General features: G+C 43.8%; 42 non-coding genes across 42 annotated transcripts; 20 read left to right on the top strand and 22 right to left on the bottom strand.

The window, feature by feature from the left end:
• Positions 1–127: 127 nt before the first annotated feature.
• Trnaq-cug (transfer RNA glutamine (anticodon CUG)) lies at positions 128–199 on the bottom strand. Its single transcript has one exon. It is a non-coding gene; the product is annotated as a tRNA-Gln (tRNA).
• A 248-nt stretch (positions 200–447) lies between these two features.
• Positions 448–536, top strand: Trnay-gua (transfer RNA tyrosine (anticodon GUA)). Its single transcript is given in 2 exon segments — positions 448–484; positions 501–536. It is a non-coding gene; the product is annotated as a tRNA-Tyr (tRNA).
• Positions 537–894: 358 nt separating this feature from the next.
• On the bottom strand, positions 895–966 carry Trnaq-cug (transfer RNA glutamine (anticodon CUG)). Its single transcript has one exon. It is a non-coding gene; the product is annotated as a tRNA-Gln (tRNA).
• A 248-nt stretch (positions 967–1,214) lies between these two features.
• Positions 1,215–1,303, top strand: Trnay-gua (transfer RNA tyrosine (anticodon GUA)). The gene is given in 2 exon segments: positions 1,215–1,251; positions 1,268–1,303. It is a non-coding gene; the product is annotated as a tRNA-Tyr (tRNA).
• A 358-nt stretch (positions 1,304–1,661) lies between these two features.
• Positions 1,662–1,733, bottom strand: Trnaq-cug (transfer RNA glutamine (anticodon CUG)). Its single transcript has one exon. It is a non-coding gene; the product is annotated as a tRNA-Gln (tRNA).
• Positions 1,734–1,981: 248 nt separating this feature from the next.
• Positions 1,982–2,070, top strand: Trnay-gua (transfer RNA tyrosine (anticodon GUA)). The gene is given in 2 exon segments: positions 1,982–2,018; positions 2,035–2,070. It is a non-coding gene; the product is annotated as a tRNA-Tyr (tRNA).
• A 358-nt stretch (positions 2,071–2,428) lies between these two features.
• Trnaq-cug (transfer RNA glutamine (anticodon CUG)) lies at positions 2,429–2,500 on the bottom strand. Its single transcript has one exon. It is a non-coding gene; the product is annotated as a tRNA-Gln (tRNA).
• A 248-nt stretch (positions 2,501–2,748) lies between these two features.
• Positions 2,749–2,837, top strand: Trnay-gua (transfer RNA tyrosine (anticodon GUA)). The gene is given in 2 exon segments: positions 2,749–2,785; positions 2,802–2,837. It is a non-coding gene; the product is annotated as a tRNA-Tyr (tRNA).
• A 358-nt stretch (positions 2,838–3,195) lies between these two features.
• Trnaq-cug (transfer RNA glutamine (anticodon CUG)) lies at positions 3,196–3,267 on the bottom strand. Its single transcript has one exon. It is a non-coding gene; the product is annotated as a tRNA-Gln (tRNA).
• A 248-nt stretch (positions 3,268–3,515) lies between these two features.
• Trnay-gua (transfer RNA tyrosine (anticodon GUA)) lies at positions 3,516–3,604 on the top strand. The gene is given in 2 exon segments: positions 3,516–3,552; positions 3,569–3,604. It is a non-coding gene; the product is annotated as a tRNA-Tyr (tRNA).
• Positions 3,605–3,962: 358 nt separating this feature from the next.
• Positions 3,963–4,034, bottom strand: Trnaq-cug (transfer RNA glutamine (anticodon CUG)). The gene has a single exon. It is a non-coding gene; the product is annotated as a tRNA-Gln (tRNA).
• Positions 4,035–4,282: 248 nt separating this feature from the next.
• Positions 4,283–4,371, top strand: Trnay-gua (transfer RNA tyrosine (anticodon GUA)). Its single transcript is given in 2 exon segments — positions 4,283–4,319; positions 4,336–4,371. It is a non-coding gene; the product is annotated as a tRNA-Tyr (tRNA).
• A 358-nt stretch (positions 4,372–4,729) lies between these two features.
• Trnaq-cug (transfer RNA glutamine (anticodon CUG)) lies at positions 4,730–4,801 on the bottom strand. Its single transcript has one exon. It is a non-coding gene; the product is annotated as a tRNA-Gln (tRNA).
• Positions 4,802–5,049: 248 nt separating this feature from the next.
• On the top strand, positions 5,050–5,138 carry Trnay-gua (transfer RNA tyrosine (anticodon GUA)). The gene is given in 2 exon segments: positions 5,050–5,086; positions 5,103–5,138. It is a non-coding gene; the product is annotated as a tRNA-Tyr (tRNA).
• Positions 5,139–5,496: 358 nt separating this feature from the next.
• Trnaq-cug (transfer RNA glutamine (anticodon CUG)) lies at positions 5,497–5,568 on the bottom strand. Its single transcript has one exon. It is a non-coding gene; the product is annotated as a tRNA-Gln (tRNA).
• Positions 5,569–5,816: 248 nt separating this feature from the next.
• Positions 5,817–5,905, top strand: Trnay-gua (transfer RNA tyrosine (anticodon GUA)). Its single transcript is given in 2 exon segments — positions 5,817–5,853; positions 5,870–5,905. It is a non-coding gene; the product is annotated as a tRNA-Tyr (tRNA).
• A 358-nt stretch (positions 5,906–6,263) lies between these two features.
• Positions 6,264–6,335, bottom strand: Trnaq-cug (transfer RNA glutamine (anticodon CUG)). The gene has a single exon. It is a non-coding gene; the product is annotated as a tRNA-Gln (tRNA).
• A 248-nt stretch (positions 6,336–6,583) lies between these two features.
• Positions 6,584–6,672, top strand: Trnay-gua (transfer RNA tyrosine (anticodon GUA)). The gene is given in 2 exon segments: positions 6,584–6,620; positions 6,637–6,672. It is a non-coding gene; the product is annotated as a tRNA-Tyr (tRNA).
• Positions 6,673–7,030: 358 nt separating this feature from the next.
• On the bottom strand, positions 7,031–7,102 carry Trnaq-cug (transfer RNA glutamine (anticodon CUG)). The gene has a single exon. It is a non-coding gene; the product is annotated as a tRNA-Gln (tRNA).
• Positions 7,103–7,350: 248 nt separating this feature from the next.
• Positions 7,351–7,439, top strand: Trnay-gua (transfer RNA tyrosine (anticodon GUA)). Its single transcript is given in 2 exon segments — positions 7,351–7,387; positions 7,404–7,439. It is a non-coding gene; the product is annotated as a tRNA-Tyr (tRNA).
• A 358-nt stretch (positions 7,440–7,797) lies between these two features.
• Trnaq-cug (transfer RNA glutamine (anticodon CUG)) lies at positions 7,798–7,869 on the bottom strand. The gene has a single exon. It is a non-coding gene; the product is annotated as a tRNA-Gln (tRNA).
• Positions 7,870–8,117: 248 nt separating this feature from the next.
• Positions 8,118–8,206, top strand: Trnay-gua (transfer RNA tyrosine (anticodon GUA)). Its single transcript is given in 2 exon segments — positions 8,118–8,154; positions 8,171–8,206. It is a non-coding gene; the product is annotated as a tRNA-Tyr (tRNA).
• Positions 8,207–8,564: 358 nt separating this feature from the next.
• Positions 8,565–8,636, bottom strand: Trnaq-cug (transfer RNA glutamine (anticodon CUG)). Its single transcript has one exon. It is a non-coding gene; the product is annotated as a tRNA-Gln (tRNA).
• Positions 8,637–8,884: 248 nt separating this feature from the next.
• On the top strand, positions 8,885–8,973 carry Trnay-gua (transfer RNA tyrosine (anticodon GUA)). The gene is given in 2 exon segments: positions 8,885–8,921; positions 8,938–8,973. It is a non-coding gene; the product is annotated as a tRNA-Tyr (tRNA).
• A 358-nt stretch (positions 8,974–9,331) lies between these two features.
• Positions 9,332–9,403, bottom strand: Trnaq-cug (transfer RNA glutamine (anticodon CUG)). Its single transcript has one exon. It is a non-coding gene; the product is annotated as a tRNA-Gln (tRNA).
• Positions 9,404–9,651: 248 nt separating this feature from the next.
• Positions 9,652–9,740, top strand: Trnay-gua (transfer RNA tyrosine (anticodon GUA)). The gene is given in 2 exon segments: positions 9,652–9,688; positions 9,705–9,740. It is a non-coding gene; the product is annotated as a tRNA-Tyr (tRNA).
• Positions 9,741–10,098: 358 nt separating this feature from the next.
• Trnaq-cug (transfer RNA glutamine (anticodon CUG)) lies at positions 10,099–10,170 on the bottom strand. Its single transcript has one exon. It is a non-coding gene; the product is annotated as a tRNA-Gln (tRNA).
• A 248-nt stretch (positions 10,171–10,418) lies between these two features.
• On the top strand, positions 10,419–10,507 carry Trnay-gua (transfer RNA tyrosine (anticodon GUA)). Its single transcript is given in 2 exon segments — positions 10,419–10,455; positions 10,472–10,507. It is a non-coding gene; the product is annotated as a tRNA-Tyr (tRNA).
• Positions 10,508–10,865: 358 nt separating this feature from the next.
• Positions 10,866–10,937, bottom strand: Trnaq-cug (transfer RNA glutamine (anticodon CUG)). The gene has a single exon. It is a non-coding gene; the product is annotated as a tRNA-Gln (tRNA).
• A 248-nt stretch (positions 10,938–11,185) lies between these two features.
• Trnay-gua (transfer RNA tyrosine (anticodon GUA)) lies at positions 11,186–11,274 on the top strand. Its single transcript is given in 2 exon segments — positions 11,186–11,222; positions 11,239–11,274. It is a non-coding gene; the product is annotated as a tRNA-Tyr (tRNA).
• A 358-nt stretch (positions 11,275–11,632) lies between these two features.
• Positions 11,633–11,704, bottom strand: Trnaq-cug (transfer RNA glutamine (anticodon CUG)). Its single transcript has one exon. It is a non-coding gene; the product is annotated as a tRNA-Gln (tRNA).
• Positions 11,705–11,952: 248 nt separating this feature from the next.
• Trnay-gua (transfer RNA tyrosine (anticodon GUA)) lies at positions 11,953–12,041 on the top strand. The gene is given in 2 exon segments: positions 11,953–11,989; positions 12,006–12,041. It is a non-coding gene; the product is annotated as a tRNA-Tyr (tRNA).
• Positions 12,042–12,399: 358 nt separating this feature from the next.
• Trnaq-cug (transfer RNA glutamine (anticodon CUG)) lies at positions 12,400–12,471 on the bottom strand. Its single transcript has one exon. It is a non-coding gene; the product is annotated as a tRNA-Gln (tRNA).
• A 248-nt stretch (positions 12,472–12,719) lies between these two features.
• On the top strand, positions 12,720–12,808 carry Trnay-gua (transfer RNA tyrosine (anticodon GUA)). Its single transcript is given in 2 exon segments — positions 12,720–12,756; positions 12,773–12,808. It is a non-coding gene; the product is annotated as a tRNA-Tyr (tRNA).
• Positions 12,809–13,486: 678 nt separating this feature from the next.
• Positions 13,487–13,575, top strand: Trnay-gua (transfer RNA tyrosine (anticodon GUA)). Its single transcript is given in 2 exon segments — positions 13,487–13,523; positions 13,540–13,575. It is a non-coding gene; the product is annotated as a tRNA-Tyr (tRNA).
• A 358-nt stretch (positions 13,576–13,933) lies between these two features.
• Positions 13,934–14,005, bottom strand: Trnaq-cug (transfer RNA glutamine (anticodon CUG)). The gene has a single exon. It is a non-coding gene; the product is annotated as a tRNA-Gln (tRNA).
• A 6,240-nt stretch (positions 14,006–20,245) lies between these two features.
• On the bottom strand, positions 20,246–20,317 carry Trnap-cgg (transfer RNA proline (anticodon CGG)). Its single transcript has one exon. It is a non-coding gene; the product is annotated as a tRNA-Pro (tRNA).
• Positions 20,318–20,565: 248 nt separating this feature from the next.
• Trnay-gua (transfer RNA tyrosine (anticodon GUA)) lies at positions 20,566–20,654 on the top strand. Its single transcript is given in 2 exon segments — positions 20,566–20,602; positions 20,619–20,654. It is a non-coding gene; the product is annotated as a tRNA-Tyr (tRNA).
• A 358-nt stretch (positions 20,655–21,012) lies between these two features.
• Positions 21,013–21,084, bottom strand: Trnaq-cug (transfer RNA glutamine (anticodon CUG)). Its single transcript has one exon. It is a non-coding gene; the product is annotated as a tRNA-Gln (tRNA).
• Positions 21,085–21,332: 248 nt separating this feature from the next.
• Trnay-gua (transfer RNA tyrosine (anticodon GUA)) lies at positions 21,333–21,421 on the top strand. The gene is given in 2 exon segments: positions 21,333–21,369; positions 21,386–21,421. It is a non-coding gene; the product is annotated as a tRNA-Tyr (tRNA).
• A 359-nt stretch (positions 21,422–21,780) lies between these two features.
• On the bottom strand, positions 21,781–21,852 carry Trnaq-cug (transfer RNA glutamine (anticodon CUG)). The gene has a single exon. It is a non-coding gene; the product is annotated as a tRNA-Gln (tRNA).
• Positions 21,853–26,523: 4,671 nt separating this feature from the next.
• Trnaq-cug (transfer RNA glutamine (anticodon CUG)) lies at positions 26,524–26,595 on the bottom strand. The gene has a single exon. It is a non-coding gene; the product is annotated as a tRNA-Gln (tRNA).
• Positions 26,596–26,620: the final 25 nt, after the last annotated feature.

The following is a 26,620-nucleotide window of genomic DNA, read 5'->3' as shown; positions in this document are numbered from 1 at the left end:
CGCACCAATATTCAACAGTTTCACAGACGTCTCGTTTTTTACACAAACGTAGAAACTAAATCCCTGAGCCTATCGCTGCTACTTGCTCGGCGAGAAACGCTTATTACAGAAAATTTGGACTAAACGAAGGTTCCACCGAGATTCGAACTCGGATCGCTGGATTCAGAGTCCAGAGTGCTAACCGTTACACCATGGAACCAGACAGGAGCATGGGACTCGTAAATACACTTAGCAGTACTCTGGCATACTTCAGACACTTCCTACTTGCATTTTTTAACTTAATTGACACGATCGAGCATTATAAAACTTAATCTGGGAAATGTTTGCAGTTGCAGCCGATGACTGCATTTCCTGTGCGTCTATATGACCGCGCTGAGTAGCAGTGTGTGGAAATGAAAGACAGGGACGGACGTAAAGCAATCAGTACGAATAAGAAAGCATGCACAGCCTTTGGTAGCTCAGTTGGTAGAGCGGTGGACTGTAGTGGGCGATTCACAGTTATCCATAGGTCGCTGGTTCAAATCCGGCCCAGAGGACTGTTTTTCTAATCTCAGGAGCAAAGAGGCTCCAGAGCATGCCCACTCGGACAGAACTTCCCTATGTTTTAAACCTATTTTAAAGGAAATTCATTTGCTCAGCTTATAATAGCTAGTTGATAATCATGGGATTCTTAGCCTTCGTAGGATAATGATATTTCTTCGAATTACCGTAAAATTGCTTGCTCTTACAGGCATTACTCGTTTAATGTGCTATATAGGTCACATAGTCGCACCAATATTCAACAGTTTCACAGACGTCTCGTTTTTTACACAAACGTAGAAACTAAATCCCTGAGCCTATCGCTGCTACTTGCTCGGCGAGAAACGCTTATTACAGAAAATTTGGACTAAACGAAGGTTCCACCGAGATTCGAACTCGGATCGCTGGATTCAGAGTCCAGAGTGCTAACCGTTACACCATGGAACCAGACAGGAGCATGGGACTCGTAAATACACTTAGCAGTACTCTGGCATACTTCAGACACTTCCTACTTGCATTTTTTAACTTAATTGACACGATCGAGCATTATAAAACTTAATCTGGGCAATGTTTGCAGTTGCAGCCGATGACTGCATTTCCTGTGCGTCTATATGACCGCGCTGAGTAGCAGTGTGTGGAAATGAAAGACAGGGACGGACGTAAAGCAATCAGTACGAATAAGAAAGCATGCACAGCCTCTGGTAGCTCAGTTGGTAGAGCGGTGGACTGTAGTGGGCGATTCACAGTTATCCATAGGTCGCTGGTTCAAATCCGGCCCAGAGGACTGTTTTTCTAATCTCAGGAGCAAAGAGGCTCCAGAGCATGCCCACTCGGTCAGAACTTCCCTATGTTTTAAACCTATTTTAAAGGAAATTCATTTGCTCAGCTTATAATAGCTAGTTGATAATCATGGGATTCTTAGCCTTCGTAGGATAATGATATTTCTTCGAATTACCGTAAAATTGCTTGCTCTTACAGGCATTACTCGTTTAATGTGCTATATAGGTCACATAGTCGCACCAATATTCAACAGTTTCACAGACGTCTCGTTTTTTACACAAACGTAGAAACTAAATCCCTGAGCCTATCGCTGCTACTTGCTCGGCGAGAAACGCTTATTACAGAAAATTTGGACTAAACGAAGGTTCCACCGAGATTCGAACTCGGATCGCTGGATTCAGAGTCCAGAGTGCTAACCGTTACACCATGGAACCAGACAGGAGCATGGGACTCGTAAATACACTTAGCAGTACTCTGGCATACTTCAGACACTTCCTACTTGCATTTTTTAACTTAATTGACACGATCGAGCATTATAAAACTTAATCTGGGCAATGTTTGCAGTTGCAGCCGATGACTGCATTTCCTGTGCGTCTATATGACCGCGCTGAGTAGCAGTGTGTGGAAATGAAAGACAGGGACGGACGTAAAGCAATCAGTACGAATAAGAAAGCATGCACAGCCTCTGGTAGCTCAGTTGGTAGAGCGGTGGACTGTAGTGGGCGATTCACAGTTATCCATAGGTCGCTGGTTCAAATCCGGCCCAGAGGACTGTTTTTCTAATCTCAGGAGCAAAGAGGCTCCAGAGCATGCCCACTCGGTCAGAACTTCCCTATGTTTTAAACCTATTTTAAAGGAAATTCATTTGCTCAGCTTATAATAGCTAGTTGATAATCATGGGATTCTTAGCCTTCGTAGGATAATGATATTTCTTCGAATTACCGTAAAATTGCTTGCTCTTACAGGCATTACTCGTTTAATGTGCTATATAGGTCACATAGTCGCACCAATATTCAACAGTTTCACAGACGTCTCGTTTTTTACACAAACGTAGAAACTAAATCCCTGAGCCTATCGCTGCTACTTGCTCGGCGAGAAACGCTTATTACAGAAAATTTGGACTAAACGAAGGTTCCACCGAGATTCGAACTCGGATCGCTGGATTCAGAGTCCAGAGTGCTAACCGTTACACCATGGAACCAGACAGGAGCATGGGACTCGTAAATACACTTAGCAGTACTCTGGCATACTTCAGACACTTCCTACTTGCATTTTTTAACTTAATTGACACGATCGAGCATTATAAAACTTAATCTGGGCAATGTTTGCAGTTGCAGCCGATGACTGCATTTCCTGTGCGTCTATATGACCGCGCTGAGTAGCAGTGTGTGGAAATGAAAGACAGGGACGGACGTAAAGCAATCAGTACGAATAAGAAAGCATGCACAGCCTTTGGTAGCTCAGTTGGTAGAGCGGTGGACTGTAGTGGGCGATTCACAGTTATCCATAGGTCGCTGGTTCAAATCCGGCCCAGAGGACTGTTTTTCTAATCTCAGGAGCAAAGAGGCTCCAGAGCATGCCCACTCGGTCAGAACTTCCCTATGTTTTAAACCTATTTTAAAGGAAATTCATTTGCTCAGCTTATAATAGCTAGTTGATAATCATGGGATTCTTAGCCTTCGTAGGATAATGATATTTCTTCGAATTACCGTAAAATTGCTTGCTCTTACAGGCATTACTCGTTTAATGTGCTATATAGGTCACATAGTCGCACCAATATTCAACAGTTTCACAGACGTCTCGTTTTTTACACAAACGTAGAAACTAAATCCCTGAGCCTATCGCTGCTACTTGCTCGGCGAGAAACGCTTATTACAGAAAATTTGGACTAAACGAAGGTTCCACCGAGATTCGAACTCGGATCGCTGGATTCAGAGTCCAGAGTGCTAACCGTTACACCATGGAACCAGACAGGAGCATGGGACTCGTAAATACACTTAGCAGTACTCTGGCATACTTCAGACACTTCCTACTTGCATTTTTTAACTTAATTGACACGATCGAGCATTATAAAACTTAATCTGGGCAATGTTTGCAGTTGCAGCCGATGACTGCATTTCCTGTGCGTCTATATGACCGCGCTGAGTAGCAGTGTGTGGAAATGAAAGACAGGGACGGACGTAAAGCAATCAGTACGAATAAGAAAGCATGCACAGCCTCTGGTAGCTCAGTTGGTAGAGCGGTGGACTGTAGTGGGCGATTCACAGTTATCCATAGGTCGCTGGTTCAAATCCGGCCCAGAGGACTGTTTTTCTAATCTCAGGAGCAAAGAGGCTCCAGAGCATGCCCACTCGGTCAGAACTTCCCTATGTTTTAAACCTATTTTAAAGGAAATTCATTTGCTCAGCTTATAATAGCTAGTTGATAATCATGGGATTCTTAGCCTTCGTAGGATAATGATATTTCTTCGAATTACCGTAAAATTGCTTGCTCTTACAGGCATTACTCGTTTAATGTGCTATATAGGTCACATAGTCGCACCAATATTCAACAGTTTCACAGACGTCTCGTTTTTTACACAAACGTAGAAACTAAATCCCTGAGCCTATCGCTGCTACTTGCTCGGCGAGAAACGCTTATTACAGAAAATTTGGACTAAACGAAGGTTCCACCGAGATTCGAACTCGGATCGCTGGATTCAGAGTACAGAGTGCTAACCGTTACACCATGGAACCAGACAGGAGCATGGGACTCGTAAATACACTTAGCAGTACTCTGGCATACTTCAGACACTTCCTACTTGCATTTTTTAACTTAATTGACACGATCGAGCATTATAAAACTTAATCTGGGCAATGTTTGCAGTTGCAGCCGATGACTGCATTTCCTGTGCGTCTATATGACCGCGCTGAGTAGCAGTGTGTGGAAATGAAAGACAGGGACGGACGTAAAGTAATCAGTACGAATAAAAAAGCATGCACAGCTTCTGGTAGCTCAGTTGGTAGAGCGGTGGACTGTAGTGGGCGATTCACAGTTATCCATAGGTCGCTGGTTCAAATCCGGCCCAGAGGACTGTTTTTCTAATCTCAGGAGCAAAGAGGCTCCAGAGCATGCCCACTCGGTCAGAACTTCCCTATGTTTTAAACCTATTTTAAAGGAAATTCATTTGCTCAGCTTATAATAGCTAGTTGATAATCATGGGATTCTTAGCCTTCGTAGGATAATGATATTTCTTCGAATTACCGTAAAATTGCTTGCTCTTACAGGCATTACTCGTTTAATGTGCTATATAGGTCACATAGTCGCACCAATATTCAACAGTTTCACAGACGTCTCGTTTTTTACACAAACGTAGAAACTAAATCCCTGAGCCTATCGCTGCTACTTGCTCGGCGAGAAACGCTTATTACAGAAAATTTGGACTAAACGAAGGTTCCACCGAGATTCGAACTCGGATCGCTGGATTCAGAGTCCAGAGTGCTAACCGTTACACCATGGAACCAGACAGGAGCATGGGACTCGTAAATACACTTAGCAGTACTCTGGCATACTTCAGACACTTCCTACTTGCATTTTTTAACTTAATTGACACGATCGAGCATTATAAAACTTAATCTGGGCAATGTTTGCAGTTGCAGCCGATGACTGCATTTCCTGTGCGTCTATATGACCGCGCTGAGTAGCAGTGTGTGGAAATGAAAGACAGGGACGGACGTAAAGCAATCAGTACGAATAAGAAAGCATGCACAGCCTCTGGTAGCTCAGTTGGTAGAGCGGTGGACTGTAGTGGGCGATTCACAGTTATCCATAGGTCGCTGGTTCAAATCCGGCCCAGAGGACTGTTTTTCTAATCTCAGGAGCAAAGAGGCTCCAGAGCATGCCCACTCGGTCAGAACTTCCCTATGTTTTAAACCTATTTTAAAGGAAATTCATTTGCTCAGCTTATAATAGCTAGTTGATAATCATGGGATTCTTAGCCTTCGTAGGATAATGATATTTCTTCGAATTACCGTAAAATTGCTTGCTCTTACAGGCATTACTCGTTTAATGTGCTATATAGGTCACATAGTCGCACCAATATTCAACAGTTTCACAGACGTCTCGTTTTTTACACAAACGTAGAAACTAAATCCCTGAGCCTATCGCTGCTACTTGCTCGGCGAGAAACGCTTATTACAGAAAATTTGGACTAAACGAAGGTTCCACCGAGATTCGAACTCGGATCGCTGGATTCAGAGTCCAGAGTGCTAACCGTTACACCATGGAACCAGACAGGAGCATGGGACTCGTAAATACACCTAGCAGTACTCTGGCATACTTCAGACACTTCCTACTTGCATTTTTTAACTTAATTGACACGATCGAGCATTATAAAACTTAATCTGGGAAATGTTTGCAGTTGCAGCCGATGACTGCATTTCCTGTGCGTCTATATGACCGCGCTGAGTAGCAGTGTGTGGAAATGAAAGACAGGGACGGACGTAAAGCAATCAGTACGAATAAGAAAGCATGCACAGCCTTTGGTAGCTCAGTTGGTAGAGCGGTGGACTGTAGTGGGCGATTCACAGTTATCCATAGGTCGCTGGTTCAAATCCGGCCCAGAGGACTGTTTTTCTAATCTCAGGAGCAAAGAGGCTCCAGAGCATGCCCACTCGGTCAGAACTTCCCTATGTTTTAAACCTATTTTAAAGGAAATTCATTTGCTCAGCTTATAATAGCTAGTTGATAATCATGGGATTCTTAGCCTTCGTAGGATAATGATATTTCTTCGAATTACCGTAAAATTGCTTGCTCTTACAGGCATTACTCGTTTAATGTGCTATATAGGTCACATAGTCGCACCAATATTCAACAGTTTCACAGACGTCTCGTTTTTTACACAAACGTAGAAACTAAATCCCTGAGCCTATCGCTGCTACTTGCTCGGCGAGAAACGCTTATTACAGAAAATTTGGACTAAACGAAGGTTCCACCGAGATTCGAACTCGGATCGCTGGATTCAGAGTCCAGAGTGCTAACCGTTACACCATGGAACCAGACAGGAGCATGGGACTCGTAAATACACTTAGCAGTACTCTGGCATACTTCAGACACTTCCTACTTGCATTTTTTAACTTAATTGACACGATCGAGCATTATAAAACTTAATCTGGGCAATGTTTGCAGTTGCAGCCGATGACTGCATTTCCTGTGCGTCTATATGACCGCGCTGAGTAGCAGTGTGTGGAAATGAAAGACAGGGACGGACGTAAAGCAATCAGTACGAATAAGAAAGCATGCACAGCCTTTGGTAGCTCAGTTGGTAGAGCGGTGGACTGTAGTGGGCGATTCACAGTTATCCATAGGTCGCTGGTTCAAATCCGGCCCAGAGGACTGTTTTTCTAATCTCAGGAGCAAAGAGGCTCCAGAGCATGCCCACTCGGTCAGAACTTCCCTATGTTTTAAACCTATTTTAAAGGAAATTCATTTGCTCAGCTTATAATAGCTAGTTGATAATCATGGGATTCTTAGCCTTCGTAGGATAATGATATTTCTTCGAATTACCGTAAAATTGCTTGCTCTTACAGGCATTACTCGTTTAATGTGCTATATAGGTCACATAGTCGCACCAATATTCAACAGTTTCACAGACGTCTCGTTTTTTACACAAACGTAGAAACTAAATCCCTGAGCCTATCGCTGCTACTTGCTCGGCGAGAAACGCTTATTACAGAAAATTTGGACTAAACGAAGGTTCCACCGAGATTCGAACTCGGATCGCTGGATTCAGAGTCCAGAGTGCTAACCGTTACACCATGGAACCAGACAGGAGCATGGGACTCGTAAATACACTTAGCAGTACTCTGGCATACTTCAGACACTTCCTACTTGCATTTTTTAACTTAATTGACACGATCGAGCATTATAAAACTTAATCTGGGCAATGTTTGCAGTTGCAGCCGATGACTGCATTTCCTGTGCGTCTATATGACCGCGCTGAGTAGCAGTGTGTGGAAATGAAAGACAGGGACGGACGTAAAGCAATCAGTACGAATAAGAAAGCATGCACAGCCTCTGGTAGCTCAGTTGGTAGAGCGGTGGACTGTAGTGGGCGATTCACAGTTATCCATAGGTCGCTGGTTCAAATCCGGCCCAGAGGACTGTTTTTCTAATCTCAGGAGCAAAGAGGCTCCAGAGCATGCCCACTCGGTCAGAACTTCCCTATGTTTTAAACCTATTTTAAAGGAAATTCATTTGCTCAGCTTATAATAGCTAGTTGATAATCATGGGATTCTTAGCCTTCGTAGGATAATGATATTTCTTCGAATTACCGTAAAATTGCTTGCTCTTACAGGCATTACTCGTTTAATGTGCTATATAGGTCACATAGTCGCACCAATATTCAACAGTTTCACAGACGTCTCGTTTTTTACACAAACGTAGAAACTAAATCCCTGAGCCTATCGCTGCTACTTGCTCGGCGAGAAACGCTTATTACAGAAAATTTGGACTAAACGAAGGTTCCACCGAGATTCGAACTCGGATCGCTGGATTCAGAGTACAGAGTGCTAACCGTTACACCATGGAACCAGACAGGAGCATGGGACTCGTAAATACACTTAGCAGTACTCTGGCATACTTCAGACACTTCCTACTTGCATTTTTTAACTTAATTGACACGATCGAGCATTATAAAACTTAATCTGGGCAATGTTTGCAGTTGCAGCCGATGACTGCATTTCCTGTGCGTCTATATGACCGCGCTGAGTAGCAGTGTGTGGAAATGAAAGACAGGGACGGACGTAAAGTAATCAGTACGAATAAAAAAGCATGCACAGCTTCTGGTAGCTCAGTTGGTAGAGCGGTGGACTGTAGTGGGCGATTCACAGTTATCCATAGGTCGCTGGTTCAAATCCGGCCCAGAGGACTGTTTTTCTAATCTCAGGAGCAAAGAGGCTCCAGAGCATGCCCACTCGGTCAGAACTTCCCTATGTTTTAAACCTATTTTAAAGGAAATTCATTTGCTCAGCTTATAATAGCTAGTTGATAATCATGGGATTCTTAGCCTTCGTAGGATAATGATATTTCTTCGAATTACCGTAAAATTGCTTGCTCTTACAGGCATTACTCGTTTAATGTGCTATATAGGTCACATAGTCGCACCAATATTCAACAGTTTCACAGACGTCTCGTTTTTTACACAAACGTAGAAACTAAATCCCTGAGCCTATCGCTGCTACTTGCTCGGCGAGAAACGCTTATTACAGAAAATTTGGACTAAACGAAGGTTCCACCGAGATTCGAACTCGGATCGCTGGATTCAGAGTCCAGAGTGCTAACCGTTACACCATGGAACCAGACAGGAGCATGGGACTCGTAAATACACTTAGCAGTACTCTGGCATACTTCAGACACTTCCTACTTGCATTTTTTAACTTAATTGACACGATCGAGCATTATAAAACTTAATCTGGGCAATGTTTGCAGTTGCAGCCGATGACTGCATTTCCTGTGCGTCTATATGACCGCGCTGAGTAGCAGTGTGTGGAAATGAAAGACAGGGACGGACGTAAAGCAATCAGTACGAATAAGAAAGCATGCACAGCCTCTGGTAGCTCAGTTGGTAGAGCGGTGGACTGTAGTGGGCGATTCACAGTTATCCATAGGTCGCTGGTTCAAATCCGGCCCAGAGGACTGTTTTTCTAATCTCAGGAGCAAAGAGGCTCCAGAGCATGCCCACTCGGTCAGAACTTCCCTATGTTTTAAACCTATTTTAAAGGAAATTCATTTGCTCAGCTTATAATAGCTAGTTGATAATCATGGGATTCTTAGCCTTCGTAGGATAATGATATTTCTTCGAATTACCGTAAAATTGCTTGCTCTTACAGGCATTACTCGTTTAATGTGCTATATAGGTCACATAGTCGCACCAATATTCAACAGTTTCACAGACGTCTCGTTTTTTACACAAACGTAGAAACTAAATCCCTGAGCCTATCGCTGCTACTTGCTCGGCGAGAAACGCTTATTACAGAAAATTTGGACTAAACGAAGGTTCCACCGAGATTCGAACTCGGATCGCTGGATTCAGAGTCCAGAGTGCTAACCGTTACACCATGGAACCAGACAGGAGCATGGGACTCGTAAATACACCTAGCAGTACTCTGGCATACTTCAGACACTTCCTACTTGCATTTTTTAACTTAATTGACACGATCGAGCATTATAAAACTTAATCTGGGAAATGTTTGCAGTTGCAGCCGATGACTGCATTTCCTGTGCGTCTATATGACCGCGCTGAGTAGCAGTGTGTGGAAATGAAAGACAGGGACGGACGTAAAGCAATCAGTACGAATAAGAAAGCATGCACAGCCTTTGGTAGCTCAGTTGGTAGAGCGGTGGACTGTAGTGGGCGATTCACAGTTATCCATAGGTCGCTGGTTCAAATCCGGCCCAGAGGACTGTTTTTCTAATCTCAGGAGCAAAGAGGCTCCAGAGCATGCCCACTCGGTCAGAACTTCCCTATGTTTTAAACCTATTTTAAAGGAAATTCATTTGCTCAGCTTATAATAGCTAGTTGATAATCATGGGATTCTTAGCCTTCGTAGGATAATGATATTTCTTCGAATTACCGTAAAATTGCTTGCTCTTACAGGCATTACTCGTTTAATGTGCTATATAGGTCACATAGTCGCACCAATATTCAACAGTTTCACAGACGTCTCGTTTTTTACACAAACGTAGAAACTAAATCCCTGAGCCTATCGCTGCTACTTGCTCGGCGAGAAACGCTTATTACAGAAAATTTGGACTAAACGAAGGTTCCACCGAGATTCGAACTCGGATCGCTGGATTCAGAGTCCAGAGTGCTAACCGTTACACCATGGAACCAGACAGGAGCATGGGACTCGTAAATACACTTAGCAGTACTCTGGCATACTTCAGACACTTCCTACTTGCATTTTTTAACTTAATTGACACGATCGAGCATTATAAAACTTAATCTGGGCAATGTTTGCAGTTGCAGCCGATGACTGCATTTCCTGTGCGTCTATATGACCGCGCTGAGTAGCAGTGTGTGGAAATGAAAGACAGGGACGGACGTAGAGCAATCAGTACGAATAAGAAAGCATGCACAGCCTCTGGTAGCTCAGTTGGTAGAGCGGTGGACTGTAGTGGGCGATTCACAGTTATCCATAGGTCGCTGGTTCAAATCCGGCCCAGAGGACTGTTTTTCTAATCTCAGGAGCAAAGAGGCTCCAGAGCATGCCCACTCGGTCAGAACTTCCCTATGTTTTAAACCTATTTTAAAGGAAATTCATTTGCTCAGCTTATAATAGCTAGTTGATAATCATGGGATTCTTAGCCTTCGTAGGATAATGATATTTCTTCGAATTACCGTAAAATTGCTTGCTCTTACAGGCATTACTCGTTTAATGTGCTATATAGGTCACATAGTCGCACCAATATTCAACAGTTTCACAGACGTCTCGTTTTTTACACAAACGTAGAAACTAAATCCCTGAGCCTATCGCTGCTACTTGCTCGGCGAGAAACGCTTATTACAGAAAATTTGGACTAAACGAAGGTTCCACCGAGATTCGAACTCGGATCGCTGGATTCAGAGTCCAGAGTGCTAACCGTTACACCATGGAACCAGACAGGAGCATGGGACTCGTAAATACACTTAGCAGTACTCTGGCATACTTCAGACACTTCCTACTTGCATTTTTTAACTTAATTGACACGATCGAGCATTATAAAACTTAATCTGGGCAATGTTTGCAGTTGCAGCCGATGACTGCATTTCCTGTGCGTCTATATGACCGCGCTGAGTAGCAGTGTGTGGAAATGAAAGACAGGGACGGACGTAAAGCAATCAGTACGAATAAGAAAGCATGCACAGCCTCTGGTAGCTCAGTTGGTAGAGCGGTGGACTGTAGTGGGCGATTCACAGTTATCCATAGGTCGCTGGTTCAAATCCGGCCCAGAGGACTGTTTTTCTAATCTCAGGAGCAAAGAGGCTCCAGAGCATGCCCACTCGGTCAGAACTTCCCTATGTTTTAAACCTATTTTAAAGGAAATTCATTTGCTCAGCTTATAATAGCTAGTTGATAATCATGGGATTCTTAGCCTTCGTAGGATAATGATATTTCTTCGAATTACCGTAAAATTGCTTGCTCTTACAGGCATTACTCGTTTAATGTGCTATATAGGTCACATAGTCGCACCAATATTCAACAGTTTCACAGACGTCTCGTTTTTTACACAAACGTAGAAACTAAATCCCTGAGCCTATCGCTGCTACTTGCTCGGCGAGAAACGCTTATTACAGAAAATTTGGACTAAACGAAGGTTCCACCGAGATTCGAACTCGGATCGCTGGATTCAGAGTCCAGAGTGCTAACCGTTACACCATGGAACCAGACAGGAGCATGGGACTCGTAAATACACTTAGCAGTACTCTGGCATACTTCAGACACTTCCTACTTGCATTTTTTAACTTAATTGACACGATCGAGCATTATAAAACTTAATCTGGGCAATGTTTGCAGTTGCAGCCGATGACTGCATTTCCTGTGCGTCTATATGACCGCGCTGAGTAGCAGTGTGTGGAAATGAAAGACAGGGACGGACGTAAAGTAATCAGTACGAATAAGAAAGCATGCACAGCTTCTGGTAGCTCAGTTGGTAGAGCGGTGGACTGTAGTGGGCGATTCACAGTTATCCATAGGTCGCTGGTTCAAATCCGGCCCAGAGGACTGTTTTTCTAATCTCAGGAGCAAAGAGGCTCCAGAGCATGCCCACTCGGTCAGAACTTCCCTATGTTTTAAACCTATTTTAAAGGAAATTCATTTGCTCAGCTTATAATAGCTAGTTGATAATCATGGGATTCTTAGCCTTCGTAGGATAATGATATTTCTTCGAATTACCGTAAAATTGCTTGCTCTTACAGGCATTACTCGTTTAATGTGCTATATAGGTCACATAGTCGCACCAATATTCAACAGTTTCACAGACGTCTCGTTTTTTACACAAACGTAGAAACTAAATCCCTGAGCCTATCGCTGCTACTTGCTCGGCGAGAAACGCTTATTACAGAAAATTTGGACTAAACGAAGGTTCCACCGAGATTCGAACTCGGATCGCTGGATTCAGAGTCCAGAGTGCTAACCGTTACACCATGGAACCAGACAGGAGCATGGGACTCGTAAATACACTTAGCAGTACTCTGGCATACTTCAGACACTTCCTACTTGCATTTTTTAACTTAATTGACACGATCGAGCATTATAAAACTTAATCTGGGCAATGTTTGCAGTTGCAGCCGATGACTGCATTTCCTGTGCGTCTATATGACCGCGCTGAGTAGCAGTGTGTGGAAATGAAAGACAGGGACGGACGTAAAGCAATCAGTACGAATAAGAAAGCATGCACAGCCTCTGGTAGCTCAGTTGGTAGAGCGGTGGACTGTAGTGGGCGATTCACAGTTATCCATAGGTCGCTGGTTCAAATCCGGCCCAGAGGACTGTTTTTCTAATCTCAGGAGCAAAGAGGCTCCAGAGCATGCCCACTCGGTCAGAACTTCCCTATGTTTTAAACCTATTTTAAAGGAAATTCATTTGCTCAGCTTATAATAGCTAGTTGATAATCATGGGATTCTTAGCCTTCGTAGGATAATGATATTTCTTCGAATTACCGTAAAATTGCTTGCTCTTACAGGCATTACTCGTTTAATGTGCTATATAGGTCACATAGTCGCACCAATATTCAACAGTTTCACAGACGTCTCGTTTTTTACACAAACGTAGAAACTAAATCCCTGAGCCTATCGCTGCTACTTGCTCGGCGAGAAACGCTTATTACAGAAAATTTGGACTAAACGAAGGTTCCACCGAGATTCGAACTCGGATCGCTGGATTCAGAGTACAGAGTGCTAACCGTTACACCATGCAACCAGACAGGAGCATGGGACTCGTAAATACACTTAGCAGTACTCTGGCATACTTCAGACACTTCCTACTTGCATTTTTTAACTTAATTGACACGATCGAGCATTATAAAACTTAATCTGGGCAATGTTTGCAGTTGCAGCCGATGACTGCATTTCCTGTGCGTCTATATGACCGCGCTGAGTAGCAGTGTGTGGAAATGAAAGACAGGGACGGACGTAAAGCAATCAGTACGAATAAGAAAGCATGCACAGCCTCTGGTAGCTCAGTTGGTAGAGCGGTGGACTGTAGTGGGCGATTCACAGTTATCCATAGGTCGCTGGTTCAAATCCGGCCCAGAGGACTGTTTTTCTAATCTCAGGTGCAAAGAGGCTCTAGAGCATGCCCACTCGGTCAGAACTTCCCTATGTTTTAAACCTATTTTAAAGGAAATTCATTTGCTCAGCTTATAATAGCTAGTTGATAATCATGGGATTCTTAGCCTTCGTAGGATAATGATATTTCTTCGAATTACCGTAAAATTGCTTGCTCTTACAGGCATTACTCGTTTAATGTGCTATATAGGTCACATAGTCGCACCAATATTCAACAGTTTCACAGACGTCTCGTTTTTTACACAAACGTAGAAACTAAATCCCTGAGCCTATCGCTGCTACTTGCTCGGCGAGAAACGCTTATTACAGAAAATTTGGACTAAACGAAGGTTCCACCGAGATTCGAACTCGGATCGCTGGATTCAGAGTCCAGAGTGCTAACCGTTACACCATGGAACCAGACAGGAGCATGGGACTCGTAAATACACTTAGCAGTACTCTGGCATACTTCAGACACTTCCTACTTGCATTTTTTAACTTAATTGACACGATCGAGCATTATAAAACTTAATCTGGGCAATGTTTGCAGTTGCAGCCGATGACTGCATTTCCTGTGCGTCTATATGACCGCGCTGAGTAGCAGTGTGTGGAAATGAAAGACAGGGACGGACGTAAAGCAATCAGTACGAATAAGAAAGCATGCACAGCCTCTGGTAGCTCAGCAAGTCGCGCTTGAGACACGGAGCTATTCGGACGTGCTGAGAGCGCTGTTAACCGGTGTGTTTACGAGTTGTGATATTTGTGTTTTTTCTACTTTCTGTTGGACGTGCAGTTATTGTTTTTCCGTTAATTGTGGTGAAGTTTCTAACCTTTTTCGCTGTTATTATTTAGCGGCCTCGACCGCTTGTAAATTTCTGCTATGGCCAGGTTATTTCCCAGGAAAAGTACCCTCCGTTTCGAATTTGAAAAGTCAACCCGTCACGTACAACCGACGTCACTGGAAATTCATGATTGGATAGTGGACGTTATTGGTATCAATTCTGATCAGGTGCACACTGCGTATTACGACATGGAGCAGTATTGTTTTTTTGTCAAATTACTGAACCCTGTGTTGCTGGATAAGGTACTCATGAAGCATGGCGGGCGAGTTGAGTTCCGACATCGGGATAACTCTGTAAGTACCGTTACCGTTACTAATGCCGACGTAGAATATAAAAATGTACGTATTTTTAATCTGCCCCCAGAAGTTGAAAATTGTTATTTGAAAGATGTGTTAAGCAAGTATGGGGATGTCAAACAGATTCGAAATGAACGCTGGTCTAGCCAGCATCGCCTGCAGTGTTTCAGTGGTGTTCGGTCAGTAGATATGCATGTGAAGGTCAATATTCCTTCCCATATTATGGTTTGCGACTACAGGGTTCAAGTTACGTACTCTGGTCAAACTTTGACGTGTCACATCTGCAATGAGAGTGGCCACATGCGTCAAGATTGTCCCAAACGAGTTTTCGTCTTAAAAAGTTCCTTACAGCAACGGAAACGGTTAACGCTCGCGGAGATTATTACCGATAATCAAGCGGCAGAAAGTGCTACAGCCGGTGGTGCATCTGCGTTGCATGAACCGGAAGTCGTGCGCATTGAGGAATTTCCAACCCTGCCTCGGAAAAGTGCGGACGAACCGACACTTGCGACCGGAGACACTGCTACCAACAAACGGCGTAGGACTTGTGACGGTAGTAGTTCTGAGGACGAAACCCACAGTACACCAGAATCAAAGAGACAAGACTCGCAGGAACGTAGATCTGATGCTAAGTTCGTAAAAGGTCCCGTTCTCGTAGACGATTTTTCCTCTGGCATGTCACATAGTGACAATTCAGCTGCTGTCGCGGCGTCGCAGGGGACGGATGGTCGGCCCTCCGACCAACCACAGCACCAGGTTCCGGTAGACCGATCGAATTGTGAACAGCAGGTCGCTGCAGGGGTTCACCACGGCGTAGACAGTTGTGATAGTACACAGACCACACCTCTAGATGAGGATGCCGGACGGCCAACGGCGGCGGCTCGCGACACGGAAACACAACAGGAATGTTGTCATAACACGGAACGCGAACATAAACAGCAGTCGGTGTCGGAAAATGTCAACAAACCACTTCATGTGGAGTTTGAGGACAAACGTGTTGATAGCGAAAGTACTTCCGCAGCTGGTTTGCCGCCGGAGGACACGCCGCGAGTGATTCCGGCCGTAGTGTCGGGCCCGTCGTCGGCCGTTGACGTTCCCCATGACCCGCCCACGCCGCCGTCTGCCGAGATGGCTCATAGTGGGCGCCGCAGGAACAGAATCCAACCAAATGTGAACGTTGTCCGAAAGAAAACTAAGAATAAAGATGCCGGGGGCAAACACAACGAGCATGACTTGGCTTTACAACCGGATACGCAAATGGAATGGCATGACGATCCGACCTTTGGCGATGATTAATTTATCCCCCTTCCTGCATAGGTCTCAGTATGTCACAGGCTTATAAAATAACAACGTTAAATATTAACAAGATCCGATCTGACGTCAAGGTACGTGCTCTACAACAATATCTTTACGAGTCGGATACAGACGTCGCCCTTTTACAAGAGGTGGCCTTGCAGCACATAAACCTTACCGGTTTTGTTGCAATAATGAATTCTTCCCCGGAAACGAACGTGGGGACTGCCGTCTTAATTAGGGAAGGTATTCCAGTTGCCCACATTGAAAGATTAGAATCCGGTCGAGGACTGAGTGTCAATATTTTTGGCGTTACTGTTATTAATTTGTACGCGCCTTCCGGGAGTACTCGTAGAGCTGACAGAGCACGCTTTTATAAGGAAGATATCATTTATTTACTGCGGAACAATCCTACGCAGCTGATCATTGGAGGTGATTTTAATTGTGTATTGTCCAGAAAAGATCAGACACCAAATTTTAATTATTCACCTGATTTAAACCGTCTTGTTTATGATCTTAAACTCAAAGATACCTGGGAAGCTCGGTACCCAACTTTAGTGAGGTACACACACATCGTTGGCAATTCCTGTAGCAGGATCGACAGGATTTATGTGTCTGATAATTTAGCAACTCACTTATTAAATGTAGAAACTACTCCTACCAGCTTCTCAGACCACAGTGGCGTGGTTGCGTGTATCAACTTACAACAACAACCCACGCGCTGGTTTAAAAATCAGTGGCATCTTAATCTTTCATTATTAACCGACTCAGATCTGGAGGAGGCCGTCAGGCGTGCTTGGGACCAGTGCCTCCGCACTATTCATGCCTTCCCTAGCATTATAGCATGGTGGACCTATAAAGCGAAGCCCAAACTGCGCAGGGTTCTTATGTCCTTTGGTATTGAACGGGCTACTGGAATTCGCAGGACAATGGAATTTTATTACTCCGTCTTAAGAGATTTGTATGACAGAGCGGATGCCACGGCTACTAGAATAGGGGAAATTCAGAGACTCAAAGCTAAATTACTCAGTCTGAAACGGGAGCAGTTAGAAGGACTAAAGGTTCGATCCAAAGTTAAATCAGTACGCGCAGACGAAACGGTGGCCTTGTATCACCTTGTCAAGCACGCGAAGAATAGAAGGAGGGCTTTCATTGATGAACTTAAACTCGAAGATGGCACGACGGTCACAAATCAACGCGATATCGTCAGAGAACTTTACAGCTACTTTGTCAGGACTTATACTTCAAACGCTCCCCATGCAGACAGCGCTTCTCAACTACTTGAAGTTCTTTCTTCGAGGATAACTGCAGACGAAAGTGACAGTCTTTCTTCGGGTTTCAGTCACGAAGACGTTTTCGACATCATCTGCAGTTCCCCTACTAACAAGTCCCCTGGGCCTGACGGCCTTCCCATTGAATTTTATAAAAAGTTCTGGCACATACTAGGAGAGAAGATCACAGACATGGTGAACGAGGTCTTGCAGGGGCAGTCTGTTCCAGGAGAGTTTAAGGAATGTAAAATTGTTCTCCTCCCTAAGACCAGAGGTGGAAAATCTGTAACAAATCTTCGGCCGATATCACTACTGAATTCCGATTACAAGATTGTAGCTCGTGCAGTTAAGATGAGGTTTCTGCCGCTCACTTCCAACCTACTTTGCAAACAGCAGACATGTGCTTTTCGGCGGACTATACTGCAAACGGTCGCCTTTTATAGGGATATTATTGCGTTAGCTGACGCCAGCAACGTAAGATGTGGTCTGCTCTTTCTCGATTTTTTTAAGGCATTTGATCTTGTCAATCACACGTACCTACTAGAGACACTGCGGCGCTTGGGCTTTTTACCGTCCGCGATCGCAATGATAAAGAATGTGGCCATCGGAATCACTGCAAAAATTTCCGTAAATTCGCAACTCACGAAACGGCTCCTAATCGACAGAGGAGTCCCTCAGGGCAGCCCCTTGTCGATGTTGCTGTTCGTCATTTCGCTCGAGCCGCTCCTCACGCACCTGCAGGCGAAGCTTAGTGGTTTAACGATCTCAGGAGTGAAGTCCGTAACAGGAGCCTATGCGGATGATGTTGGGATTGTTGTCAGAGATCAGTCTGACGTCACTGAGCTTGAAGCTGTCCTCAAGACCTACTGTCAGGCGTCTGGAGCACACATAAATGAACAGAAAAGCAAGTTTTTAAATCTGCGAGGCCTTGATCGTCTTCAAATTTCATGTGCCACACACGTCAGTGAACTTAAAGCTCTAGGGATAGTGTTGAAGGCGTCAACATTAAACATGACGGCAGCGAACTGGAGGGATGTGGCTCAAAAAATCAACGGTGCGGTAATTGATAACTACCACAGAAGTCTGAACCAATTTGACAGAATTACGTTGATTAATACGTGTGTTTTATCTAAGGCCTTCTACACGGCGCAGGTTCTTCCTCTTCCTGCAGGAGTGGCTCAACATATCACGTCAACGGTTACGAAATTTCTATGGAAAGGCGAGATCTTTCGTGTATCTGCACGAACAGCAGCGCTACACCCTACGCATGGAGGGATGGGATTGGTTGACATACGGAGCAAAGCACTGGCTCTGTACGTGTCACGTACGGCGGAAATCATACAGAAGGAACCTCATGGTCTTACGGCACAGTTATTTCATGCTGTCCGGCCACACAGTCTTGAACCTCCGCTGAATGTTCAACCTATTTGTTACCGGCTTAAGCATATCAGAGAGTATTATCTCGAGTATAGCTACCTTAGTCACCAGTTACGGCAAACTCAGTCTTTAACGGCAAAAGCCATTTTGGCGGAAAGGAGGGAACACGAGAGCCAGAATCCGATTGTTAACAAATATAGTGGAGTAAAATGGGATACAGTATGGCGAAACGTTGGTTCCACTGTTTTGAGCTCGGATGCTCGTACTGCGTGGTATAAAGCAGTCAATAATATAATAAGTACCAATGAGCGACTCCACCGGATAGGACTGAGTGCTACCGACCTCTGTCTTCACTGCGACCTCCTAGATACCGTGCTGCACAGGTGCACCTGTGGGGCACGTCTCCACAACTGGAACTGGATTCAGCAACAAGTCGCACTTATCACTCGCAGTGTTCCCGGCAATGTCCAGGCGATGATGATCTATCGACCTGATTTTAAGTTTTACCCACAGACGAAAAATAACGCTGTGAGCTGGTTACTGGGTAATTATTCTAGTTATATCTTTAACAAACTTGGCGATGATGATCCTGTCCAATTCAAAACGCATATGGCAATCGAATTTCACAAAACACTTCAATACGAGAATCATGGCAAGAACTTTGGAAATATGCTTAAAATTGTGTTCGAGAAAATGGGAATAGGGTAGTGTACCGGGTATGTGGGGGTGAATTGGGACACGGAGCACCTGTAGTGCCGCGAAGAGGCCCCACTGCTTCTGCGCCGTGTCCTGACTTCAGCCACTGCGCCTCGGTACCTCCCTCCAACGGTGAACATGGATCAGCGGAATAAACTTGGATCCGAGATGAGACACAATAATGTTTTTTCTTTCTTCTTGAAAAAATTGTTCGCGGTGCTCCCCAAAGGAGGGGATTTGTTTATTTTTTCTTTTTAAAAAAAAATAAAGAAAAAAAATACAAAAAAAAATTTCAAAAAAGTAAACATAAAGACAAATTAACAAACACTTTAAAAACAATTGCAAACATAAAACATAGAACAAGTATAGGACAATTATCAACAAATAATGGGAAAATATTTAATAGAGCTGTGGAACAAAGTTGCATAAGAAAAAGTACAAAAAAAAAAAAAGTTGGTAGAGCGGTGGACTGTAGTGGGCGATTCACAGTTATCCATAGGTCGCTGGTTCAAATCCGGCCCAGAGGACTGTTTTTCTAATCTCAGGAGCAAAGAGGCTCCAGAGCATGCCCACTCGGTCAGAACTTCCCTATGTTTTAAACCTATTTTAAAGGAAATTCATTTGCTCAGCTTATAATAGCTAGTTGATAATCATGGGATTCTTAGCCTTCGTAGGATAATGATATTTCTTCGAATTACCGTAAAATTGCTTGCTCTTACAGGCATTACTCGTTTAATGTGCTATATAGGTCACATAGTCGCACCAATATTCAACAGTTTCACAGACGTCTCGTTTTTTACACAAACGTAGAAACTAAATCCCTGAGCCTATCGCTGCTACTTGCTCGGCGAGAAACGCTTATTACAGAAAATTTGGACTAAACGAAGGTTCCACCGAGATTCGAACTCGGATCGCTGGATTCCGAGTCCAGAGTGCTAACCGTTACAGCATGGAACCAAACAGGAGCTTGGGACTCGTAAATACACTTAGCAGTACTCTGGCATACTTCAGACACTTCCTACTTGCATTTTTTAACTTAATTGACACGATCGAGCATTATAAAACTTAATCTGGGCAATGTTTGCAGTTGCAGCCGATGACTGCATTTCCTGTGCGTCTATATGACCGCGCTGAGTAGCAGTGTGTGGAAATGAAAGACAGGGACGGACGTAAAGCAATCAGTACGAATAAGAAAGCATGCACAGCCTCTGGTAGCTCAGTTGGTAGAGCGGTGGACTGTAGTGGGCGATTCACAGTTATCCATAGGTCGCTGGTTCAAATCCGGCCCAGAGGACTGTTTTTCTAATCTCAGGAGCAAAGAGGCTCCAGAGCATGCCCACTCGGTCAGAACTTCCCTATGTTTTAAACCTATTTTAAAGGAAATTCATTTGCTCAGCTTATAATAGCTAGTTGATAATCATGGGATTCTTAGCCTTCGTAGGATAATGATATTTCTTCGAATTACCGTAAAATTGCTTGCTCTTACAGGCATTACTCGTTTAATGTGCTATATAGGTCACATAGTCGCACCAATATTCAACAGTTTCACAGACGTCTCGTTTTTTACACAAACGTAGAAACTAAATCCCTGAGCCTATCGCTGCTACTTGCTCGGCGAGAAACGCTTATTACAGAAAATTTGGACTAAACGAAGGTTCCACCGAGATTCGAACTCGAATCGCTGGATTCAGAGTCCAGAGTGCTAACCGTTACACCATGGAACCAGACAGGAGCATGGGACTCGTAAATACACTTAGCAGTACTCTGGCATACTTCAGACACTTCCTACTTGCATTTTTTAACTTAATTGACACGATCGAGCATTATAAAACTTAATCTGGGCAATGTTTGCAGTTGCAGCCGATGACTGCATTTCCTGTGCGTCTATATGACCGCGCTGAGTAGCAGTGTGTGGAAATGAAAGACAGGGACGGACGTAAAGCAATCAGTACGAATAAGAAAGCATGCACAGCCTCTGGTAGCTCAGTTGGTAGAGCGGTGGACTGTAGTGGGCGATTCACAGTTATCCATAGGTCGCTGGTTCAAATCCGGCCCAGAGGACTGTTTTTCTAATCTCAGGAGCAAAGAGGCTCCAGAGCATGCCCACTCGGTCAGAACTTCCCTATGTTTTAAACCTATTTTAAAGGAAATTCATTTGCTCAGCTTATAATAGCTAGTTGATAATCATGGGATTCTTAGCCTTCGTAGGATAATGATATTTCTTCGAACTACCGTAAAATTGCTTGCTCTTACAGGCATTACTCGTTTAATGTGCTATATAGGTCACATAGTCGCACCAATATTCAACAGTTTCACAGACGTCTCGTTTTTTTACACAAACGTAGAAACTAAACCCCTGAGCCTATCGCTGCTACTTGCTCGGCGAGAAACGCTTATTACAGAAAATTTGGACTAAACGAAGGTTCCACCGAGATTCGAACTCGGATCGCTGGATTCAGAGTCCAGAGTGCTAACCGTTACACCATGGAACCAGACAGGAGCATGGGACTCGTAAATACACTTAGCAGTACTCTGGCATACTTCAGACACTTCCTACTTGCATTTTTTTAACTTAATTGACACGATCGAGCATTATAAAACTTAATCTGGGCAATGTTTGCAGTTGCAGCCGATGACTGCATTTCCTGTGCGTCTATATGACCGCGCTGAGTAGCAGTGTGTGGAAATGAAAGACAGGGACGGACGTAAAGCAATCAGTACGAATAAGAAAGCATGCACAGCCTCTGGTAGCTCAGTTGGGCAATATTAATAAGATCCGTAGCGCTCTTAAACTGCAACACTTAAAGGACTTTTTATATGCAGCTGATGTAGAAATTTTATTTGTACAAGAAGTAACAGAGATCAGACTTGATTGCATACCAGGGTATAATGTGATCACTAATCCTGGGGCCGGTTGCGAATTAGGTACAGCTTTTATTGTGAAGGAAGGTATCATTATTACCGACGTCACAAAACTGCCGAACAGTAGGGGCATTGCGGGCACTTTTTATAACAACAGACTAATTAATGTCTATGCCCCATCCGGTTCCAGTAATAGACGTCAAAGAGCAGAATTTTTTAAAGAAGAAATAGTTCCTCTCTTTGGCGTCCGCCACACCAATGTCATCTTCGGAGGCGACTTTAACTGTGTCATCAGTGCAAAGGACCAGACTCCCAGTCTTAACAAATCACTTGAACTGGAACGCATTGTACGAGACTTGCGCTTAGTTGATTCTTGGGAGCTCAAGCATGGGGCAGCACCTGGGTTTACCCATATCACGACCCATTCGGCAAGCCGTCTTGATCGAATTTATGTCACACCCACTTTGAGGAATAACATTCTGCAGTCAGAAGTATGGCCAGTGGCTTTCTCAGATCATGCTGCATACATCTGTACTATAAGTCTAGACCGACAACGGACGTGTCGATACAGGGGCCTGTGGAAATTAAATGTTTCACATCTACAAGACTCGGCGTGTCAAGAAGCCTTCCTCAATACCTGGCGAGAATGTGAGCAACGATTTGCCTCTTATAATTCGGCCATTGATTGGTGGCTGAGGTGCGCCAAACCTAAAATTAGGTGGTGTTTCATGAACTACGCACGGGAAAAGAGCTTTTGGCTTCAAAGGACGATCAATTTCTATTTTCATTGTCTGCGGGAACTGTATATGCTCGGTACTTCGGCTGTCGAGAATTGTCAACGAATTAAGAAAATCCAGGCCAAAATCCTAACCCTAAGGAGGACGCAGCTAGAAGGCTACAAAGTCAGGTCGCGGGTCCTGACAACTGTACACCAAGAACTCACCTCAGTCTACCATATGATCCAAGAAAGTAAGAAAGGGTCCCGTAAAATACTGACGGAGTTAATTGCTGAGGATGGCGCAACGCTGACTACGCACAACGAGATTAAAGCGGCGGTGCTAAACTACTTCACCACCTTGATGTCAAATAAAGAAGTTAACGTGCAAGCGCAGGATGCTCTTTTGAATAATTTGCGCAACAGAGTCAGTCTCGTGGACGCGGAAAAGCTATTAGACGTGGCGACCGAAGAAGACGTGGAATATGTACTCTGGAAAAGTGCTAAGAATAAATCCCCCGGACCTGACGGAATTCCCGCCGAATTCTATCAAAAATTCTGGAACACCATAAAGGCGAAGATCACTTGCATCTGTAACGAACTTCTAGACCACAACAACGTGATCCCCACCAGCTTCTGTGAAGGCATAATCGTTCTCATTAAAAAAACCTCAGGCAGTGCAAACGTAAAAAATCTAAGACCGATAACGCTGCTCAACAGCGACTATAAAATCTTTGCGAGACTTTTGGCCCAAAGGCTTAAATCTACAATGACCAGTATCATTGGCCCTTACCAGACCAGCGTGGGCAAGGATCGGAAAATTCGACAGACTCTGTGCGACTACCGTGATTTAATCTCTATTGCGGAAGTCTGTAAGCTGAAATGTGCCATCATATCTTTGGACTTCGACAAAGCCTTTGACAGGGTAAACCACCAGTATCTCTATCGTACCATGTATGCGATGGGTTTTCCACCTGGGTTCGTCGCAATTATAAAACAGATGGTAGCGACTAATTTATCCAGAGTCATCATCAATGGCCAGCCTACCCGAGCAATCGAGATAGCCAGTTCCGTCAGGCAGGGCTGCCCAATGTCCATGGCGCTTTTTGCGATTGCCATTGAGCCTTTGTTAGCTACCCTGACGCAAAGTTTACAGGGCATCGTCATACATGGATCCCGAGTAGTGTGCAAGGCGTATGCAGACGATGTCGGTTTCCTTGTACTAAATAGAACTGAAGTGGAGACCGCACTACAGCTAGTCAGGCAATATGAGCACGCGTCAGGTGCACAACTAAACTGGACAAAGTCCGGAATATTCAATATTGGCCGCGGCCTAGGATCGCACCCTCACAGACAACTACGTCAGCTGAAGATATTCAAGTGCCTTGGAATTGATTTTCAGAGTAATATTCGGCACACCATTGCAACCAACTACAGAAAGCTTCTACGGACTATTCGTGCCAGCATACGGGAACACAGTGTACGGAAACTAAATGAAATTCAGAAAGTAACGGTCGCAAATGTCTACCTCACCTCGAAACTCAATTATATCGCTCAAGTTTTACCAATGTCTGCACTCACTGCAAAACGAATCATGTCAGCATTAGGACAGTTTGTCAGCCGTCACCACATTTTTAAAGTTCAGTTTGACACCTTAACGCTTGCCACAGAAAATGGTGGCTTAAATCTTGTCGATGTTGAAAAGAAGGCGCAAGCTTTATATATGTCAACAACTTTCCACCAATGGAAACACTCAGCTGATAGTCTCGCTGCTCACCTGCTTACTGAGATAGCTCCGGCCGACCTCAGTCCACCTATCACGGTGCAACATATTCCAAACGGACTTTACCACTTAAAATGGTTTTTACTGGAGTACAGTTATGTACACACAAGGATCCCCGAACAAGAAATGAAGACAGTGAAACACGTGTACCAGGAACTCATGAAAGATAAGAAGAAAAATAACATTGAAGAAAAATACAACCTTTACGACTGGAAGGTAATCTGGGAGAACATCCATTGTCCGTATTTGCCGTCTACACTGAAAGCCACTTGGTATTTCGCAGTTAACAGAAAATTGGCAACTAACTCCAAACTACATAACATACACCTCGCAGAATCACCTTTGTGCACAACGTGTAATTTAATGGATACTGATGAACACAGGTTTGTGTGCGACAACATAAAAGATATATGGGAATATATCACGAACAAGTTAGCACTCATTAGTAGAACATCGCCCAGATATATAACACCTGCTGCCTTTCTGACGCCGGACGATACCCCGTACCCACGGACGAGAAGGAACGCACTAAACTGGTTAAAAGCCGCTACTGTACATTACTTATATACAAAAGAAGACAAGAGTAAAGAAGACTTCTGTGTCTATCTTACAACTCAGCACCATATGCTAATGAAAACGAAAAACTATAAGGATAACTTCGCCAACTACCTGCTCAAAACTGTAACGTAAAAACAAAAAAAAAAAAAAAAAAAAAAAAACAAAGAAAAAAAAGAGACTACCACATCAATTGATTGAATTTCATGTTAACGAACATTCAGCAGCTACTCACTCAAGATCAGACGGACCATCTATAAGGCGAATAATATGTCATGTTGACCGAACCACAAGTTACTAACACCACTGAAGTAATCAATTGGCAAGAGATCAAGCTTCATTTCGTAAGAAGAAGAAAATTCAGTTTTCTCTTTCGAGCAATATTTTAGTTCTCTTTCAATTTCGCAGAGTTCAGAACAAAGCTTTTTAATTTTAGAAGCAATGGATTTTCACTTTTCTTTTAACTTCCTTGACGTTTTCTGTTACCACAAGGCAATGGAGCCGCCATAAATTTCAGTTACTATTTCCTTAATATGGATGCTTGTATCGTAAACGAAGCATGTAATCCACATCGTTTTCATTTTCCTTAAATCAAAGGCCTTTGATGCCACACCGACGAAGGTGAATTAATGGCGAGCAGAAGGACGGGCTATAAGGGGTGGATGGAGGCCCGAAAAAAAAAAAAAAAAAAAAAAAAAAAAAAAAAAAAAAAAAAAAGTGGCTAGGATACCTGGCTCTCACCCAGGAGGCCCGGGTTCGATTCCCGGTACCGGAAGTGCGCGTAAAAAAAAAAAAAAAAAAAAAAAAAAAAAAAAGTTGGTAGAGCGGTGGACTGTAGTGGGCGATTCACAGTTATCCATAGGTCGCTGGTTCAAATCCGGCCCAGAGGACTGTTTTTCAAATCTCAGGAGCAAAGAGGCTCCAGAGCATGCCCACTCGGTCAGAACTTCCCTATGTTTTAAACCTATTTTAAAGGAAATTCATTTGCTCAGCTTATAATAGCTAGTTGATAATCATGGGATTCTTAGCCTTCGTAGGATAATGATATTTCTTCGAATTACCGTAAAATTGCTTGCTCTTACAGGCATTACTCGTTTAATGTGCTATATAGGTCACATAGTCGCACCAATATTCAACAGTTTCACAGACGTCTCGTTTTTTACACAAACGTAGAAACTAAATCCCTGAGCCTATCGCTGCTACTTGCTCGGCGAGAAACGCTTATTACAGAAAATTTGGACTAAACGAAGGTCCCACCGAGATTCGAACTCGGATCGCTGGATTCAGAGTCCAGAGTGCTAACCGTTACACCATGGAACCAGACAGGAGCATGGGACTCGTAAAT

The sequence above is a fragment of the Schistocerca nitens genome, chromosome 2 (assembly GCF_023898315.1).
Source record: "Schistocerca nitens isolate TAMUIC-IGC-003100 chromosome 2, iqSchNite1.1, whole genome shotgun sequence".
Lineage (NCBI taxonomy): Eukaryota > Metazoa > Arthropoda > Insecta > Orthoptera > Acrididae > Schistocerca > Schistocerca nitens.
This window is presented reverse-complemented; position numbering and strand designations above follow the sequence as displayed.